General features: G+C 40.0%; 1 protein-coding gene across 1 annotated transcript in view; it reads right to left on the bottom strand.

Moving 5' to 3' along the window:
- Positions 1-13,665, bottom strand: part of nhsl2 (NHS-like 2) — a 231,083-nt gene that overhangs the window by 216,105 nt on the left and 1,313 nt on the right. The window lies entirely within an intron of this gene.

The following is a 13,665-nucleotide window of genomic DNA, read 5'->3' as shown; positions in this document are numbered from 1 at the left end:
GCTACATAGCAATCAACCAGCTTTTAGCAGTTGTTGTCTGGTTAATTGGTGCTGAAAACTGTCATTTCACAAACTATATCTAGCAACTAGATATAATAGAAACAGAATAATCCAAAATAGCATTTGAAGTCATCCATGAGTTTCTCCATGACTGCATTCAGTGAAAAGGAGTGTGTAGGAAATACCAAACCTGACCTGGCAAACCTCTGCAACTACCTTGTTAATCATCAGCTGCTGGAGTCACACTGGTCAGCTGAAACGTTTTAATATAAAACCAACCCTCATGCCTCATTCTGGATGCATCATCATGCAATGTTACAGTCACATCCCCTCGCCTGGACTTACATTTTACTAGCAGTGCATCATCCGTGGTGTATTCAGTTTAGCTTACTGTGCTTACATACCGCTGCCATCATGCAGCCTACATCTGCTCTTTGAACAATATGCCTCCACTGAGGCACACTCTGTAAACAAACACTGCCTGATAGGAATCTGCCGTATAGGAGACAGAGTAAACACCGTCCCGAGGCTTCGTCCTCAGGTCATACCGAGGAAACAGAGGAGAGAGGAGTAGAGGTGATTGGAAAGAAGAAATGTGGAAAATCTCACTGGACTCAGAGTGCTGTTCTGCACATGTACAGTATTTCATCACAGGGCCTCTTCCTGCATTATATCACTGCTGTTACCCAATCTCCTGCACTCCAGTGGCGTTTGTTATTTCTTACAGTGTGGGGAAATTTGGGGATCACTGGGACAATTCCTCTCTGGTTCTCTTTTTCTGCAGGAAAATTTACACTTTTACCGTTTAATTACAGGAGAATAAACTCCAAACCAAATCATGAAAGTTAGGAAAAGCTCTGATTAATAAAATACTATCTTAGGGAAACTGTACTTTGACTATTGGGTCAGAAGACAGATTACAAGCCCTAACCGTTGAGTGGTAAGATTAGAACAGCAGTATATGACTACCACTTCATTTACCAAACAGAGATGGAAAGCAGTAAAATGCTCATGTGAGAACTTTATCTAAGCTGATATCCACGTGGATAAAGTTGTTAGTGAAACTTGTCTGATGATGTCACTAACAACTCATGAGAGATTTGAATATATATACAGTTCTTAATCCAAATGTATTATTTTATCTTTTGTGATGACAAAGCTATTCCTCAGGATGCTGAACTACTCACTTTATGTACATTTTTACTTTGCATATATTATGTCATTGTTTTACAGCTATAACATATGCGCTGATATGATGCAGAATTCAGAAAGCAGAACTGCAGAATCTGTGTCCATCTTACAGATACAGTGTGTGCTTTTGGCACAAATAAAGCTCTTAAAACATTCTCAACGCAATAAAGAAATGATACATAAAATGAAATAACTTTGGTTTGCATTTTTAAAAAGTGCTAAAAACTTGTTTTCTTAGCCACTTGGGGGCAAAGGAAAAAATAGTGAACCCAGTTTTAAAACCAATAATTTTTTAAACAAGCAGCCACTGCGTAACATTTAGATGTTAATTTCTTTTCACGCTACACAAGGAAATATATGCTGTAACTCTGTAGCTGCCAGCCAGTCTCTAACTGTGCCATTAAATGCTGAGCAGATACCGCAAAGTGGGTTTTTAGGGCTTTAATTTTGAAAAGCAAAGCTACCTGATGGAGCTAAAAACAATGCTAGTTCATGTTTAACATTGTCAGTTAGTTAATGCTTTGCTGCTATAAAAATACAGATTCTAACCACTTTACAGTAAGTCATGAGTTCTCAAATTTCTTTCTGGCACAACCCACCTAAGAAGCCAAAAAAGGATCAACATTTTTTTTTATCAGTTATTAACAATAAAAGAGTCAAAATGAATTTTACTTGTTTTCCTTTAACAGTCCTTCGTACACATTAGTTTCACTTCATATTTTCACCTGGTTGTCCACACCACACCTGCAGTTGCTCCATATCCCACCAGAGGGGAATACCCACTGGTAAAGGAGAACTTTCCTTGAGCATTCTCCACTAAAAGTGCTTCAAGTTCTGGCAAATACGAGGCTGAAAATACATGCAAAACATTTAGGCACTAATATCAGGGCCAATTTAAATGAGCTGCAGGGTGTTTACAACAAAATCAGACTCAAACATTACTCAGTTTTCTGAGTAAGTGACACATATTTGTTTTTACAAAATTAGATGTTTGACTGCAGGGCATAGTTTCAAAGACTTTTCTTCACAAAAACAGTGACAAATGAAATATCAAATGAAGAAAAATGACAGAAATGTCTGTGTTTTTCCTTGTCTTGATCCTCCCATCCTTCCTGGATTTCCCTCCTCCTTTCTTTCTTTTCCTCTCTCTTCACTTTGTGCCTTTTCCTCGACCCATTTAATCTTTTTTTCTACTTTGCCTGTGATTTTTATCCATTTCTCTCATGCCTGTTCAAGCTGTTCACCTCTGTGTGTGTCTGTCTACACATTGACAAATTGCTGCTGATATTAGAGAAAGACACACTACATGTAGTTCACAGCATGAGGTATCAGCACAAAAGACTACAGCACACACACACACATGCACACAGGATACACTGGCTGTTTGAAGCCTATACGAGCTCTAGCAGAGGGCGCAAAATGTAAAAGTTTTGTTCCTTTTGGCTATGCATTTGTTTGTTTTATTGGTAGAACATTAAGTCCCTTTATTTAACAATAAATGTGTGTGTTTGTTTTGCTGTTGTTGTGGGGACATTATCAGGAAATGTCGATATAAATCATTAAAGTTTACACTGGGGAAGGTTTAAGATGCATAATTATAAGACAATGTCCTCTGAAGTGTCTGATGTGTGTGTGTGCGGGCGTGTGTGTGTGTGTTCCTGTCGAGCTATCTTCGTGAGGACCGAAATCTGCATTCTACTATACTTGTGAGAACCAACAGTCACTTGTGAGGACACACTCACCGGTCCTCACAAATTTGAAGGCATTTTTGAGGCTCAAAATGTGGTTTTAGTGTCAGGGTTACAATTAGGTTATGGTTAGGTTTAGGGTAAGGGTTAGGGGTAGGGGTAGGCATTCATTTTTAATGGTTAGGGTTAGGGTAAGGGGCTAGGGAAAGCATTATGTCAAAGATAGCTGAATGGGGTCGTGTGTGTGTGTGTGTGTGTGTGTGTGTGCGTGTGTGAAAGAGAGAGAGAGAGAGAGAGAGAGAAAGGGCCGGGCTCTCAGCCAAGACAGGAAGTTGTTAATAGGCTTTCTTCTCTGACTCCGTACCTGAAACCACAGCTCGCTTTCATAAACTGAGGTCACAACAGCACTTTCACTCTCTCTCTCCCACACACACACACACACACACACACACACACACACACACACACACACACACACACACACTGTGTGTAATTAACAGCCACTCTTCCCACAAAGTCTACTATCCGATTATTAAGTGATGACATGACGAATCCTACTTCCGGGTCTAAAGTAGTCTGCGTTTAATATGGCTTTTGTGTTGTTAACATGTTTAATGTTTTGTATTTTCTTCTATTTAATCTCAAAAAGCTCCTAAAACAGTCAGTGATCACTGTTGACCTCCCTCGGCTTTTATTACCACTAATCATTTATTTAAGCTCAGTTTTTAAAACCTTAGGATGTAACTACAGCCCAGCCCATGCAGCAGTATATGAATGACTAACCTCGTATTGTGGATGGATTATCTCAGTTGTTCTCCTGGCTGAAGTTTGGTCCTTTTACAGCATCCTGCCATGCGATTACATTTGTTCCTGACCACCGAGAACACTCACGTTAACTTTTATCGAGTGGAAAAAAAGTTAGCTTGTTTATATTATGCTAACATAGCTGTGTCACTAGCGGTCACGTAGCACATCATTATATACCAGCTAGCCAAACTTCAGTAACCCTACAAACGTCACTGCTGTTTAGCTTTCTGTCTTCATTTATGTTGGAAGTGATAACAGAGCTGTACGTTTTAATTTGTTTCCAAAACCCCGCAGTCAGGACATGCTATATTGTATTTAGATGGAAGCTAGCGAGCTAATTTCCTGCTAACTTCTAACTCCGTTAAATGTCATAAATTCCGTTTTCATGGATGCCTGGATGTTGAACTCAGTTGTTACACCTGGTAGAGCAGAACGCTGATCATTTTATTAAAGATGAAAGACTTAAGACAGTGTTTTAACTCTCAGTAATGCCACAGTGATCATTTGATATATGGACCTGCAGCGGAGTTTAGGCCCAGACACGGCTAGTGACGTCAGACTGAACGATCGGATAGGGGCTTGTGCCCCACCTCCAAATAATCCTAACTTTATAAACCAATGGCTCTCTCTCACACATTAAAACTGAGCAGTCACATAAAGCCTTGCAAGAAAACACCCATACTCATGCTTTCAGAGTGAGTCAAAAACACAAAAATCATCTACTAGGATGACAGTAGTGTAACTGAGTAGGGCTGCACGATTAATCGTTAGAAAATCGCGATCTCGATTCATACTTATGTGCGATCTCATTTCCAAATGACAACGATTTAAAAAAAAAAAAAAAAAAAAAGGCGACGACGATTGTACCGCATTTTTATCCGGGACGTAATCTGCATAAAAACAAGCGCTCACTCTTCCTGCTCAACAAATGACAAGGGCGGAGCCTTATACCACGTGATACAGAAGCTGTGCCGTGTGATGCTAAAATTAGCAGGGAAAAAACAACGGAGAGCACGTCAGGGATGACGAGAAAGTGACAGGAGAAAATCTGTCCCGGTAAACCACCCAAACATCAATAACGGGAACCTTATACAGCGCTTCACTATACACGTCGAACTCCCGCAGGCACAAAGAAATTACGGAGGCTATCACTTATCACCTGACCAAAGATATGGCTCCCATCAACCCTTTGCAAAACGAGGGATTTAGGAAAATGATCAACACCCTAGACAAACGCTACACAGTGCCGTCCCGCAACTATTTTTCTATTGTTGCACTACCTGCTCTATACACGCAGTGTCGAGCAATGGTGGAGACGGAATTTCAAGCAGTACAACATTTTGCGGCAACAACAAAACATGAGACATTTGTTATTTTTATGTTTATTTATTGTTTTTATGTTCAGTCTCAACTGTTACGAAGTTGATGTGCAGTTAAGTGCAATAAATATTTATACTGGAAAAGAAAATCGTGAGAGAATCGTGATCTCAATTCTAAGCCAAAAAAATCGTGATTCTCATTTTATGCAAAATCGTGCAGCCCTATAACTGAGGCTGTCTGCTGAAATACATACAAACTTAACTTCTTAACATTTGAAATGTTTCACATTTTTGGGATAAAAATTTTACCCAGAAAGATAAGTTTATGAAAGTATTTATGAAAATATGTGAGGACTTAGAAGGCTTCCCTGCAGAACACCAAGTTCAACAACACTAGCTGAACGATTCTTCCTTCAAGTATGAAACTCGTCAAACACAAAACAGAAACACAGTCTATTGATTAACACGTTGTGATCACAAAACACTCAAGTCTTTTTTAAATCTGCTATCAATTTTAGGAAAACTCATTCAGACATATATTCTTACTTTTTTTGGGGAACACTTTAAGTATTCTTATTTAACTTTTATAACATTTATAGGCTGTTGGTGCAAGAAAAATCAACACTGCAGTACCAAATAGTGGCAAAATTCAGGAAATGTGATGATACTTTAGGTATTTCTTTGGTCCGAGAGGTTGTAGGTGTTAGATATACTGGTAACAATAATCTGTGGCTGTAACAGATGCATGACAGCTTGTGAAATAAAAAGATATATACCAACAGTTGCGCATGAAACACGAACAGCACTAAAAATGCACATAGCCCTCGTGCCATTGGACATGGGTTTGTTAGGTTGCTGAGCGGGTCTGGAATGAGACCAAACTGTCTTCATATAAAGAAATTGGTTAGAGTGTTCAGGAACAACCCAAGAAGCACCATGGCTAAAGCCACACCAGCACCACTGTCCACGGTAAAGGAAGTTTGTCCATCACCATGAAAGAAGCCGGAAAATCGAAAGACCAAAGAATTTACCCTAAGACAGTTTACGTCTGTGTTTGGTTAATGTCTACATGTTTCTTCAACCTTAATTTAACCAGGAACTGAAAATCCTGAGATTAAGAATGACGTTTTTGCTTGGGTGTCCTGGGAAGAACAGTCAATTTCCAAGCAGAATAGTCTTACCCAGGTTTGAACCCAGGACCCGTCTGCAGTGAGGCAGCAATGTCAAACACTGATCCACCATGCTGTTTATACATGAAAACATCTCATTAAAAGTATATACATGTCGACATTTTGAAGTTATTGTTTGTGAATTCCAAAAAATTAAACTTTTAAATTATGCACTCCCAAAAAAAAAACATGATCAGCTTTGGTTTAAAGTTTGTTTATGTTTGCAGCTCTGAAACTGCTAGTTTTCTGTGACATTATATAATACACCATTTTGATGAATAATTCCACCTAGTGTATGAGAATGTGCAAATGAGATTTGCCTCTGGAAATTTGGCAGATCCAAATACTGATTTCAACTAAAAACAAAAATAAGATTTTTTTTTTTTTAAATAAAAATTTGGAGTGGTGGCGGGAAGTTTTTCAGTCCTGCTACCGCTGCCCTCTGAATCACCAGCTGTAGGAAGAGAGATGGTGGGGGAGGATGAGGAGAAGTGAATGTTTTGGCTCAAGGAAAGAGTTCACGGACTGTAGATATGATTAAAAAAACTGTGGGATTACAAAACACCTCCATATCCAAAGCCGCGAAGTCTAAAATCAAACGTTGACCATAGCTAAAAACAGGTTTTAGGATTATTTTTGTCTCCTGTCACAGAGGAGAGTTGGAAGATGGAAAAAGAAGAGAAAAATGTGAGAAAGGAGGGGAAGGGGATGAGATGCAGGGATACTAAGTCATGAGGGCGACATCCACCCATGGGAACGAGATAGAAGGGGGGAGGGAAAGTCTTTTAAATCATTTCCTTCCCATTGGCTCTTTGATTAAGATGATTTAGGTTCAAATAGAGGAGCAAAACAATTTCTGTGTTCTCTACATGCTGAATGATATGAACAAAATTAAAATGTCCCCTTTGTTCAGATAAGCCATCGTTTACTTGATGTTAGTATTTTCCCTGTATAATTGTCTCTACCTTAAATATAAAGCATCTTGAGGCATAGTTTCTGGTGTAATGTTGCTTTCGTTAAAGTATTTTCTAATAAATTTCTACACTTTTATGTGCTTTAGATAATAAAAACCTGCAAAAGTGGATGAATCTTTCACATATTGGTGCAGCAATTAGCAAGAACAAAAGAAAGCACCACAGTGATCTCCTGAGGCCACACCCCTATTCAGTGATGTCACAGCAGGTGCTTTGCCTTTAGCACCTCAGGGATAACACCTGCTGTGAGCTCAGGAACTAGGAATTGTCCACAAGCGGATTAAAATGTGCTTTTCATGCAAACGTCTAACACGACTGGGACTGTGAGGCAGAGCAGGGAACATTTTGTTACAAGAAACTCAAAAAAAAAAAAAATCAGTGCGAGGTCAAAGAAGGAATGTGGTTTCCCACATAGTATAAAGCTGGAAACAGGCACAAAAAGAAAACACCAAACTTTGGTTCCCATTCACATACTTGGGATACTCCTGCCCCACTTTGGGTCAACAGCAGCCAACAAAAAATGGCAGGAAATGAGCCCAGTATGAAAAAGGCTGAAGAGGAGGTGTTTCAGAGGGCAAACTCCTCAAGTTTAGGCCCTTCTGAGTGACAACTTCCAGTGGAAAGTGGACACACACACATGCACACACACATTCCTTCTGCTATCACGCTTTCCAAAGCGACGACTGACATCTTCTTCCTCTCTGTATCAGTGCGACTCCTCCCCTCCTCTCCGGGCGCAGGAAGCCAGCTCCGATTCCCTCCAGTGTTTCACAGTGCAGAGATCTTGGAAGCGGCTCAGGAGATCCGACTCCTGTACAAAGTCTACACTGGGTGGAAAAAATCCCCTCATCCAGGCTGGAAACATGTGTTTTACTGTGTGTGCAACTCCACTTTTTTTGGCAGGTGGAGAGGGGGGATTGTCAGTGGTTGTTATTGGAGAAAAAGCACAGATCCAAGATTTTTTTCTTCAAATGAATAAGGGAAAATAATGTGAGTGTTTCTCATCCCTACAAATTGGAAAACCCTCAACTATCTTAACCTAACCAAACACTAACCACAGGTGGCGCTCATTGAGCAGTGTGCTCAAACATGGGGCTGTAGTAGGAGATAAGTCTTCCATAAAGACCTCCGATGGTGGGCTCTGTTTTAAGCCTTTCCAAAACCAAACTCATGAGAGCAAGTGCAAGAAATGGATTATACTTATAAGCTGCAAATTACCTAGCTTACTTCATACAGTCAAAGCTCCAAAGCCCAGGGCGTTTTATTAGAGCCTCCCGCAGTTTTTAAAAGTCCCACTCAGCATTGTGTGGTATTCATCCCAAGTTTACTTGATCATTGTGATCTAAAAACTGACTGTAGATTCAGAGTTAGAGTAAACAAACACACCACTTAGTCCTTCAAAAGTTAAAAAATACACAAAGGAATATATATTTAAAAAACTACATTCACAAATTAAATAATGCCAAATACTAATATTGCTATTAAATAATTAACCTCATCCCCAGGACCTGAGTTGGCGGTGTGGCCCATTTACTGAAGATTCTTTTTCTGCTGTTACTCAGTGAGCTATAGCTTAAGTGCAAGTGATCAGTAAATGTTATTTGTGAACAAGTAGTGTTACTGTTGTTATAGGGCTGTTTTAACTCAACGCCTGATCTTCCCCTTTCCTTAACCAAGTAATTTTTACTAGCTAAACCTAACCAGTGATAGGAAGTGAAAGTAAAAAGTCAGGTAGGCAGAGTGGGGGTGCAAATCATGAAGGTCCCAATGAACATGAACAAAGTCTCCTGGCTGGTAACGACTGACAGAGTAGAGATGCACCGACTGCAGTGTTCTTGGTTGATTCTGATTTTTTGACCTGCCAATTTCCCCCCCTAAGACCTGTAACTCCCACATATACAAACAAAAATAAACTTTTCATATTTTCAAAGCAGATATTAAACTTTGTCTCCCCCACCCCCAAACGATGAGTTGCAAGAATGAGTTGCTGTAAACCTACCATTACCTGACATATTTAAGCTTACAAAGCAAAAGCAGGTGCAGCTGAGTCACATAACAAAACAAATATCGGGTACCTACACTAATTTCCAGAATGTTTATAACTTCACGCTATACCAGGAGATCAACATTAACGCTTTTCTGTATCCCCATAATTGTCCCCCTAACTGCTTTGACCTTTTGCTTATACTGAGGCTCCTTCCTTTAGCTTTAGCTTGAGCCACTAACCCTTTGTTAGCTTCTTAAAAATGTCCATGTTCAGCTGAGTGGGGGTGATTTAGCTGGCATAGATTCGGTTTGTTGTTACAAACACTTTTGAAATTTGTGACTTCCTCATTCACAGTATGAATGTAACTACTACGTGTCCGGTTGATAATCGAACTTACGTAAGACTGACTGAAAATCAGCCGAGTCTATATCTAATCTTATAACATGACTTTACACTGTAGCTAATATTGGCACAGCTGCTCTGGAAATCTCCCAGTGTTTACTGCAACAGCTTTACTGCATTTATACTTAAAGTAGGGGAGTGTAACTGATGAGTTTAATCTTTATCTTATAACTTCAGTCGAAGCATGTACAATTAGGCCACTGCTGATTCCACTGATGTCATGAGAGATACTATTTTAGCATTAGCCACGAGCCTCTAACAGAAAGCTAAAAAGAACATTTGCCAGAAAAATCAAAGGAAAGTATCAAAAATGACATAAAATGTCTGTTTCACCTTGTGTAGTTTTTTAAAGCAAAATAGTCACAAAGAATAAAATCAGCATCAACTAAGCAGTTACTACTGATGCAAGTCTAACGTTAGCAAGAGGCTAAAGTAGTTAATAAAACAGACAACTCAAAGGAAAATGAAACAGATGGAAAATAATTATGTTTCTATTTCTTTAAATATTCAAAAAAAGTAGCCAGAATCTAGCTTCTATACAGTAGAGCCGCCAACATTACAAACCCACTACAACTGCTGAGGGGTGGGGGCTTTGATTCTTTACAAAGTTATGAGTCTTATTAATAAAAGTAAAAGCGTCTCTTTGTGTTCATTGCAGAAACTTTTTTTTTTAAAGGATTTAGCGCTTTAAGCATCACTCAGGCTCTGAGCCTGGTTCTGCAGGAGGTTTCTACCTGTTATAAGGGAGTTTTTTCTCCCCGCTGTCGCCAAGTGCTTGCTCATAGTTTGTTGGATTGTTGGAGTTACTCTTAGTAATGTAGGGTTCTTATCTTACAATACAAAGTGCTTTAAGGAGACTTAGTCCTCATTTTTCTGTTGGTGAAATTCAAATCAGTGTTTTCCATCCTTGCTGAGACAGTAGGAGGTAAGAGAGAGGGAGAAAGAGGCGGTGAAGTTCAGATGACGATGGAAGATGAAGGCCCAGGCGGGCTTGTATTGATTATTAAGCCGTGCGCTTCGGCCCACGTGTTAGCGATACAGTAAGAGCCCACACAGGATTTTAGAAAGGAGAGCGAAGAGTGAGGAGCATCAAACACCGATGAGCTCATGTATTAAAACACACGCACACACACTGGCCAACACATGCGTGAGTTTGTCTCTGTAAAGTAAACCAGAGGATGAACTGCATTTGTTTTATCTCCCATCCTCTCCTCCTTCCAGCTCTACATCTGGTCTGTTTTAAGAGGGACTTTCTCTTTCTGTCTTATCGTGCTGTACGTGTTCACAAACACACACACACACACACACACACACACACACACACGGCCTGCTGACAGCCTCGTAAACTCATGTTCACAGTCAGCTTGCTTTATTCATCGGCTCGCGCTCGAGCTGCAGTGCAAACACAGTCAAAGCTGCCTTCGATAAGTTTGTGCAAAGTTTGCAGAGCGAAACAGGCTCGTGACCACAGTGCAAATTTCCCATCATGCATCTGGCCATCTCTGTACCATCAGATGAAAGCATCCACAAACGTGTTAGATATTACAGAACAGTTTTTTTTATTGCGTCATTGGACCGATTTCCAGCCTTTTGTTTTTCACAGAATGTGTTTGATTCCACTGCCACGTGTAAAATCAAAACCAAACCCTCTTTATGCTAACTCTGACCGACGTCCTCACGTGGTTGTCTCTTTTCAAGTGTCGCTCCCTAATCCGTCGTAACTGGTAGGCACACGCAGCACAGTCTCACAGCAGAAGTAATAATGACTTTTAATCTGTTGATGTGTGCTCTAGGAAATTAATTTTCCCTTATTTGTTTCGTGTCTCTGAAGATAATTTTTCATCAGACCAGTCTCATGTGTGCACAGCCCAGCCCTTGTAAACAAAATGAATATTTTTTACTTTTAAATGGTGGGAAAACTCAGCTGCAAACTTTTGCAGCTTGTACCAGAGACCAGAGTTAAATCATATACATGCCAGATGTTTACACTTCTTTTCTGTTATTCTGCTTGAGCAGGAAAAACTGTATTGTTATTCAAATGACTCTAATTTGGTTTTACAGCTTTTCCTACTGATAAAGTCGTCTTTTTCATATGTTTAGATATCTCGGTGGTTAAATGTGCAGTTAAACTTCTCACACCCACAGAAAGACGAGTTTCAGTGGTCTGGTATGTATTTATGTATGTGGCCCACAGTGTAAAATGGGTTTGACGTCCCTGCCATACACAGGACAGAAGATGAATTACACTTCCAGGTCTGAAAAGAGAAGCCAACAAGGGAATCCCTTAAAGCTGCATTCTATTTTAACGACCACCAGGGGGCGAAAGCCGTGGCTGTAAAGGTCTTCCTGTCCAGTTCACTATGTTGCCCAAGGACACTTTGACACATGGAGTGGAAAAGCCAGAGATGACTATTGGTAGGCAACCTGCTCTATAACCTCAGCCACAAGTGCTACAGCACCAACATGCTTGGTATGTGTCGTATGTGGGGTTGGGGGAGCCAGGGATTGAGGCACAGACCTTCCAATTGGTAAACGACCCACTCTACCACATGAGCCACCCCAAAGAAACCAATGGGAAAACGGCCACTCAATTTGTGTTACACTGAATCGTCCACTTTGTACATTTTGTTATTTTAATGACAAATCCTTAATTACCAACAACAGAAAGAACATACTCCATAATACACGTTGGAGGTTATGAACTGATATGCATCTTTCTTTGGGTTTTTCTTATTTGGTCTTTTACCGATGCCATCCACATGTCTATCTTATAAGGGCCAGATACCAAGTGTCATGACATTTGGGCCACATCTGTCCCACCCAGGCATCTGCCATACCTCATGTCAAGCCTGGTTCGTTGATTCTTAAACCACATCTGGACCACAAGACATCTGCCAGAGTCATAACCAATCCACAACTGCCAGAATAGGTTCAAATGTGTCTGCTACACAGACCAAGCACGACACTCAAAGTTAGAAGAAAGGATGCTTCAAAACATGCCCAACGCCAGTGGATGATCATACTGACAGCACCCTTGGTAAGATGTCACTCAGTACATTTAATCAACTACTTTAGTAAAGTACCCTTAATATACATCTATTAAGGGTACAAGTGTGGATGGTACATGAGATCTTCAAGAAACTAAAGAAGTCCAGCTGTCTTCTTTCTAGGCACCCAGATACCTACACAGCGATACATTGAGTGTAACAATAAGTACTCTGAGAGCACAAACCTCTGCCAAGGCAGCTCACTCTGTGGGCCATATTTACTTTTAAGGGAACTCTATTGTATTTTGTATATATATTCATGAATGTACTTTAAGTTTGCAGCCTGCACTTTGCACGTGTAAAAAACAACTTTGTGTTATTTACCTTTAATATACCTGACATAATTATCAGTATGATAATTTATTATTACCTTTTTCTCTCTCTTAGCAATATTTTCCTTCAAGACATGACATATTTTAGAGGTCAACCTGAAAGAAGGGTACATGTGAAACCCAAAGGTGAGGTCAGAGGTCAAACGTGACATGATGTTTTACATCTTTATATGGTACTTTCTATAATTTGGACAACACACGCCACACTATCATACTGCAAGGCCTTGAAGTTGACCTTGAAGACCTTTTAATGTTAGATGACGTCACTCTACACCCCTGCAAAGATTTATCAGAATTCATTCAAAACTTTCTGAGCTACTGTGTTTGACACGATGACCATGTAAGCACGTGGTCAAAAGCACTGAATCCCCTTACTCATTCTTTACTTTTCCTTTAGCAAAGTCTTTAATCCTAACCCTCATTTCAGCACTTTGCAAAACACATATTAATACAAACTGATGTTTAAACTTCAAGCAGCACATCTGTATTTGTGCCCAGGGCTGCAGGTGAGCCTGAAACATGTGCCTGCAACAGATTTCCAGAACATCTTGGTTTCTCTGATAACTAAACACCAAATATCTAAATCTTCTGCTAATCTCTCACTTATAAAATCCACAATCTAGAGTAACCTGTTAATGAGACTCCAGCTTTCACAGCTCACATCTTGGCTCACCTGATGACGCACATGATTAATAGTGAGTCAACAACCACCTCCTGAGGGGAAACCCCCACTAGGGTTTAGATACTTG

Source organism: Maylandia zebra, linkage group LG3 (genome assembly GCF_041146795.1).
Source record: "Maylandia zebra isolate NMK-2024a linkage group LG3, Mzebra_GT3a, whole genome shotgun sequence".
Taxonomy (NCBI): Eukaryota; Metazoa; Chordata; class Actinopteri; order Cichliformes; family Cichlidae; genus Maylandia; species Maylandia zebra.
Note: the sequence above shows the minus strand (reverse complement) of the source record. Positions and strands in the feature narration are given on the sequence as shown.